Here is a 7,777-nt window from a genome sequence, read left to right as displayed (position 1 = left end):
AATCCCAGCACTTTGGGAGGCCAAGGCAGGAGGATCATTTGAGACTAGGAGTCTGAGATCAGCCTGGGCAAAATAGCAAGACCTCATCTCTACTTAAAAAAAAATTAGCTGGGTACAGTGGCATGCACCTGTAGTCCCAGTTACTCAAGGAGGCTGAGGCAGGAGGATCACTTGAGCTCAGGAGATCCAGGCAGCAGTGAGCTGTGATTGTGCCACTGCACTCCAGCCTGGGTGACAGAGCAAGACCCTGTGTCAAAAAAAAAATTTGGCAGGGAGCTGTGGCTCATGCCTGTAATTCCAGCATTTTGGAAGGCCAAGGTAGGCGGATCAGTTGAGGTCAGGAGTTTGAGACCAGCCTGGCCAACATGGAGATACCCCATCTCTACTAAAAATACAAAAAAATTAGCTGGGCATGCTGACGTGTGACTGTAATCTCAGCTACTCAGGAGGCTGAGGCAGGAGAATCGTTTGAATCCAGGAGGCAGAGGTTGCAATGAGCCAAGATCACGCCACTGCATTTCAGCCTGGGCTACAGAGCACGACTCTCACAAACAAAAAAACAAAACAACAACAACAACAAAAATTAATTCGTTTTAAAAAGGAAAGAAATTCTGACATATGCTACAAAGATGGAAGAACTTTGAAGACATTATGTTAAATAATATAAGCCAGATACAGAAGGACAAATATTGTATGATTCCACTTATATACAGTACCCAGAGTAATCAAATTTGTAGAGACAAAAAGTAGAACGGTGATTGCCATGGAGAGAAAGGGGAAATGGAGAGTTAGTGTTTAATGGGTCCAGAGTTTAAATTTGGAAAGGTCAAAGTTCTGGAAATGTATGGCGGTGATGGTTGCATAACAATATGAATATTTCTTAATGTGCTGAGCTGTATACTTAATGGTTAAAATGGTACATTATATGTTACCTCAATTTAAAAAAAAACTTACAAAAAGAGAAGAGGGGATTGAAACTGCCTGTGCAAAATTATGACTGAGACAGTGAGAGAGATCTAACCTCACCGACTCCATCATGCTTCTAATCTTTAAACTGTTCTTGTTCCTTCCTGGGCATAGGCTGAACTAACTTGGGGAGGAACTTAGTTTATAGTTTAAAACAAAGACAATACCAGCCCTTTCCCAAAACAAACCTCCTTCTTGCCTGGAGACTAGACTGCCTTTGTAGGACTAACAAATTAGCCACAAGATTAGAAATTAGGGTTTAGGAGTCATGCGACTGTAGGCTACAAGATTCTAACCTTACCTAAACTGTTCCTGAGATCAGTGCTTAAGATATTTTGCAGACCCTGCACTTGGTGGATCAGCTGGCACCACCCACATTTGTAAACTGGCTCATCTGATCTGTGGCCCCCACCCAGGAACTGACTCAGAGCAAGAGGACAGCTTCACCTTCCCGTGATTTCATCTCTGACCTCACCAATCAGCACTCTCAGTAAACTGACCTTCCCCAACTGACTAAATTATCCTTAAAAACTCTCGTCCCCAAATGATCGGGGAGACTGACATGAGTAATAATAAAACTCTGGTCTCCCGCACACCCGGCTCTGCGTGAATTATTCTTTCTCCATTGGAATTCCCCTGTCTTGAGAAATAGGATCTGTGTAGGCAGCGGGCAAGGTGAACCCACTGGGCTGTTATAGGATGAGAAGAAGCAGGCTGAGCTGGGGGAGATTCAGGCTCCCAAAGGAACCTTTCTCACAGTGGGTTCTCATGTTCAAGGTGATGTTTCCTGCCATTGAGGCATCAAACTCTGCTTGAATTACTAAGTGTGAAAGAGCTTAGTCAATACAATTCTATATATGTGATATCCTTTCATTCCACAAAAGATCCACCATATGCTGTGGGGACAAGTCAAAAAAAGACAAGGTCCCTGCACTCACACTCTAGCAAGTAGCAGATGTGTTAAATATGCAAGAGTGTTGTATTTGCTGTTTCCTGCTCACCGGGCTTGTGAGAGTCCATCGTGAGCAACTCTTCCCAACTCTGTGTTCAGAGATGTCACGCTGGTAACCTGAAATCAGCCATGGTGGTAGTATTTACACCATAGGAATTAGCAAAAACTACAAATCAGGGCTATAATAGTTTGAATCTCAGGCCTGACACTCGCTGGCTATGTGATCCTGGGCATTTGCCTCAGTTTCTTTATATGTACAATGGGTATAATAAAGGTCAATTCCCTTCTCTTCACTCTTCTAAGATGTGGAAAATTTAACACTTGGGATGGGTCACTGTTCTTGAATCACAGAGAGCCTGCCTCTCCTTAGGTAACTGCTGATGCCACTCTCCTATTGGCCCAGTTGGCACAAATGTTGCCTCAGGCTATGGGTTGGCCGGAGAGGGCAGCAATCCAGAAGTAACTTCACATACATTCGTGTATTCTGTGGGCACTGGGGAGAGAGAGGAGGACTAGAAAGGAAAGAGAAGACGGCAGCTCTCCGTAGTCTATTTGTTTACACTTGGTCTTATGTGTGGCCTGTTAATGGCTCCTAACATTAGGGATGTTTCACAACAAATGACCTTTAACTCCAGCAGCAGCCAAAATAAGTTCAGGAGGGCAAGAGGGGCAACGGGGAAGACCATGGACCTTGGAGTTAGAGCTGGATTTGTCTCCTAGTTCTGACGTCACTAGTTGTTTGGCCTTAGGTAACTGATTGTCTATCTCTGAACCTCAGTTTCCCCAGTTGTAAAAATGAAGATAATGGCAACTACTGCACGGATATGTTAGGAGGCTCTGGGGAGGTAATGGACTCAAACTCCTGGCCTCAAGTGATCCTCCTGCCTCAGCCTCCTGGGTAGCTGGGATTTACAGGGACAAGCCACCGCCCAGCTTGGGAAGGTAATGGAGAGGAAATCATTTTATAATCTGTCAAGGATTATTATACATACCATTGAACATGAGCAATTAACTGCAGCAAGAATGCGTGTTGCCTAATATCTATTGTCTCTCTCTTCCTAAGTAGAAGAATCCCTGTTTTTAATCTAGGTGCTAGCAATGCACCTAGCCAAAAGATTACATTCCTTATAGCTAGGTGTAGCCCTGTGACTAAGTTATGGTCAATGAGATGTAAACTGTAGGGGAGAAAAAAGAACTTCCTCTTTACCCTTCATAGTTCTTAGCTAGGACACATCCTGGTAACAGAAGACAAGAAAAACAAACAGAAATCTATTAACATGTATACCTCATGTTTACAAGAGAGATACCCAGAGGTTGAGTAAGTCTCAAAGAGGTGGCTTTGAATTCAGGCTTATGGAGAATTTTCAACAAAGAGCAGTAAAGTTGTGGAAAAGTGACAAGGCAAAGGAAAAGGACTTTTTTTTTGAGACGGAGTTTCGCTCTTGTTGCCCAGGCTGAAGTGCAGTGGCGTGATCTTGGTTCACTGCAACCTATGCCTCCCGAGTTCAAGTGATTCTCCTGCCTCAGCTTCCTGAGTAGCTGGGATTACAGGCACCTGCCACCAAGCCTGGCTAATTTTTTGTATTTTTAGTAGAGACAAGGTTTTGCCATGTTGGCCAGGCTGCTCTGGAACTCTTGACCTCAGGTGATCCACCTACCTTGGCCTCCCAAAGTACTGGGATTACAGGTATGAGCCACCGTGCCTGGCCAGAAAAGGACTTTTGAGTCTCCTGGGGCAGCAAATTTGGGGAAGGCAAATAAATAGTAGGTAAAGGCTAGTTAGTAAAGTTTGTCACATAGATTCCTTTGGTGTCTTCTTCCGCCAAATGAGGGTCTAAAGTTGTCTTCAGAGATCAACCTCTGTTTCTCGTGTTTGGGAGGGGAGGAAGGACACCTTTGCCTTTTTAAACTTATGTCCTGCTTTTAGGCTAATGGGAGAGGGTAGAGACCTTTTGTTGTATCTGTTTCTTCTCAATTGCCTTCAGCTCAAAATAGTCCTTATGCAAAAGAGGCATATTTGGAGGTGGGGAGGTAGAATATTCTGGTCTCCTAAAAGTGAAAGAGTTGATAGTTCATTTGGAAATAGTGCTTCAAAGAAGCTTACTCAGCTATAATCCCCTTCTGTTCTTCCCTCCTTTTTTTTTTCCTTGCCTGCAATTTGGTGTTCCTGCAGCCATCTTATGCCTTGAAGTGACTTTGAGGGTGAAAGCTATGGACCACAATGGTAGAACAAGTGATACAAGGAACGTGGGCCCATGATGATGGTGGGGTACAATTCCTGGACAATGATCAGTTGCTAAGTGTAATAGCAGGCCTGGGACTTGAATTAGGGTCTATATGGTCTATATGGTGAAGTAGCAGTTAGGATACTTGGTTGCAAGCAACAGACATTGCCTCTGCCTATTTTTAGCAAAATAGAATTTATTGGAAGGATGTTGGTGGGGCTCAAATAAGTCGTAGGTAGCTGGAGAAGCAAGCTTGGGGACACACAGGAACCAAAGGAGAGTTGGAAGGCCTAGGATCAGGTTGCAGGCACATTTTCACCTGAGTACTGCCACTGCCACCATGATGAATGACTTCCAACAAGATCTCCTATCCTGCCCCCACTGTTTCAAAATTCAAATTCTCAGGAGAGGGCGTCTGATGGAATCAACTCTGGCCCTGTCCTCCATGGATTCTTTAATGAAATGGGTCATCTAGGGTTACTTTTCAATCAAGGCCACAAAGGAAATTAATACATTGTTGCGATAGAGGAGATTATTTCAGTTATATATTTCCACAACAGGGGGTAAATAGCAAATAATCACATACTTTGGAAGCATGCAACAATAAGCATTTAAACGTTCATCACTCATACATCTGGTGATCAGCTAGGCAGCTCTGCTGATCTGTTTTGGACATGCTACATATCTGGAGGTTGGCTGGCTGTTGATTTAGTCTGACCTTGGCTAGGAAGACTAGGGCATCTGGATCTGTTCCTTCAGTAGGAGAGTCTGGCATTTTGTCATGGGTGATGGCAGAGGCATGAGAAGGGTGGTATGGCAGACGCACCTGACAGTCATAACGTAAGCATATCCTGAGAATTACCCTATGATCCAAGAGGAATCTGAGAGTGGCCAACCCAGAGATTGACTCATTATCTGTCAAGGGCATCTAAACCCCCGGCCCATCCCTTAGAACACAGACGGTACGGGGGATGGAGGCCCTTTGTTTTGGGTTAAATGGAGGTAGCTAGTTTAACTGCCTAGTGGTTTCTTCTTGCCCACTGCCCAGATAGAGCTGATTTATCAAGATAGGGGAACTGCAAGAGAGGATGAGTTTTACACATGTAGAACTGGCTAAACAGGGCACCAGAGTTTTATCATTACTCAAAGCAGTATCCTTGAAAATTTGGAGGCTAAGGTTTTTCAAAGATAACCTTTGGCAGAGGTGTGGGAAATGGTCCTAGCGTGCTGAGTCTGCGTCTGGGTGGGGGACAAAGTCCAGTTGGTGGGTCCAGTGGGGCCATTGGGTCATCAGGAATGTGAAAGCCAGCAGGGTGCAGCGGCTCATGCCTGGAATCCCAGCACTTTGGGAGGCCAAGGTGGGAGGATCTCTTGGGCTCAGAACTTCAAGACACATCTGGGCAATATAGTGAGACCTTATCTCTACTAAAAATAAAAAAAATTAGTGGAGTGTGGTGGTGCATGCCTATAGTCCCAGCTGGGGAGGCTAAGGCAGGAGGATCCTTTGAGCCCAGGAGGTTGAGGCTGTTGTGAACCATGATCGTGCCACCGCACTCCAGCCTGAACAACAGAGAAAGACCCTGTTTCAACAACAACAACAAAAAAAAAAAAAAAAAAAAGAAGAAGAAGAGAAAAGAAATGCAAAGGCCTGAAAAGACAACTCAAAAGGTCAATCTTAGGTTCCACAATAATGATGTTATCCACAGGAGTAACTGAGGAAGTTGCAAATCTTGTGACCTCTGGAGTTATAGCTGGTAAATCATTTATGCCTGCTTCTTAGCAGAATTCAGGCTTCTCTCATCCTCCTAACCTGGTGGTCTTTCATTCATTTTACCAAGGTGATTTTGTTTGGGAGAAGGGCTATTATCATTTAAGCTATAAACTACATTTCTCCCCAAGTTAGCTTGGCCCAAGTCCAGGAATGACCAAGGGCAGTTTGGAGGTTAAAGGCAAGATGTGGGGGTTGGTTAGATCAGATCGCTTTCACTGTTATAATTTTTGCAAAGATGGTTTCACTAGGTGGAGGCTGCTAAGTAAAAATGCTATATGAACTGCATGCCTTTTTTTTCTTTTTGAGACAGGATCTTGCTTACTCTGTCGCCCAGACAGGAGTGCAGTGGTGTGATTACAGTTCACTGCAGCCTTGACCTCCCAGGCTCAAGCAATCCTTCTGAGACATGAATAATACAAGGTGGTCACAGGAGAATATAAAATTCCAGGCAGCAGTTTCACATGACTAGCAAAAAGAAACCGTTGAAATAGCTGCAGAAGCTAAGAGATAAGACCCTGAAAAACCAGGGTGTGGGCCAAGCTGGCTGAGACCAACTGGACCCAATGTGAAACTGGATTTGACCTAGGTTTCTCCCAGTACCTCATTATACGCTTATTAACATACAAATTACACACCCACCAGCGCTGCGACAGTTCTGAGAGCACCCATATTTGGTGTAAAAATGAGCGGCACCACAGTTCCAAGAAATCTTCACCTTTTTCCAGGAATCTTAATGAATATTCAACCTTTTGGTTAAGAAACCCATAAAAGTAGAAACCTCAAACTCCACTGTGTGACACTTTCTCTTGAGTCCACCCATACTCCCCTCTCTTGAGTGTGTACTTTTCGCTTTACAATAAATCACCCTACTTTCACTGTTTTTTTTTTTTTTTTTAAACATAAGGTCTCCCTCTGTTGCCCAGGCTGGAGGGCAGTGGGGCTATCTTGGCTCACTGCAATTTCCACCTTCTGGGTTCAAGCAATTCTCCCACCTCAGCCTTCTGAGGAGCTGGGACCACAGGCGTGCACCACCACACCCAGTTAATTTTTGTATTTTTAGTAGAGACAGGGTTTTGCCATCTGGACCAGGCTGGTCTTGAAATCCTGGCCTCAAGTGATCCGCCCGCCTCAGCCTCCCAAAGTGCTGGGATTACAGGAGTGAGCCACCACGCCCGGCCTACTTTCACTGTTTTTTGACTCATCTTTGAACTCCTTCTTGTGATGGGGTCAAGAACCTGGACACTGGCCGGGGTTGGGGTCCCACTGACATTTGGGGACCTCCCTTAGCCCACTGCTATCACCCCAGGCTAAGCCTCCCAAGTACCTAGGATTACAGGCATACACCACCATGCTCAGCTAATTGTTTTTTAACTTTATTATATGTAGAGACTGGGTCTCACTTTGTTGCTCAGGTTGATCTTGAACTCCTGGACTGAAAAGATTCTCCCACCTCAGCCTTCTAAAGTGTTGGGATTACAGGCATGAGCCTCTGCAAGTCACATGACTAAGCCCAGGATCAGAGTGATGGAGCACGGTGAAGTTTTGTGACAAAGGGTGTGGATATAGAGAAAGGTGAAGAATTGGTGCCACTTGTGCAATCTACAAGGGAATAGTTCGTGCCAATAAAAGGAGCCAGTGTCTACAACAGACATCAAAACCCAAGGTCTTTCCATGTTTCACACCACCTGGGACCCAGCTGAAGGAGCAGTTCTTGAGGACAGGCCTCTGTCCTCACTCCAGGGATTCAGCAGAATGTCAGCTCCATGAGAGCTGGGGCCTTCATTCTCTGTTGGCAATTTTTTTTTTTTTTTTACCTTGCCTTTATTTCAGACAAGATTTTTTCTGTTTTGTTCATTATGTAAC

Source organism: Mandrillus leucophaeus, unplaced genomic scaffold (assembly GCF_000951045.1).
Source record: "Mandrillus leucophaeus isolate KB7577 unplaced genomic scaffold, Mleu.le_1.0 Scaffold23, whole genome shotgun sequence".
NCBI classification, from domain to species: Eukaryota; Metazoa; Chordata; class Mammalia; order Primates; family Cercopithecidae; genus Mandrillus; species Mandrillus leucophaeus.
Note: the sequence above shows the minus strand (reverse complement) of the source record.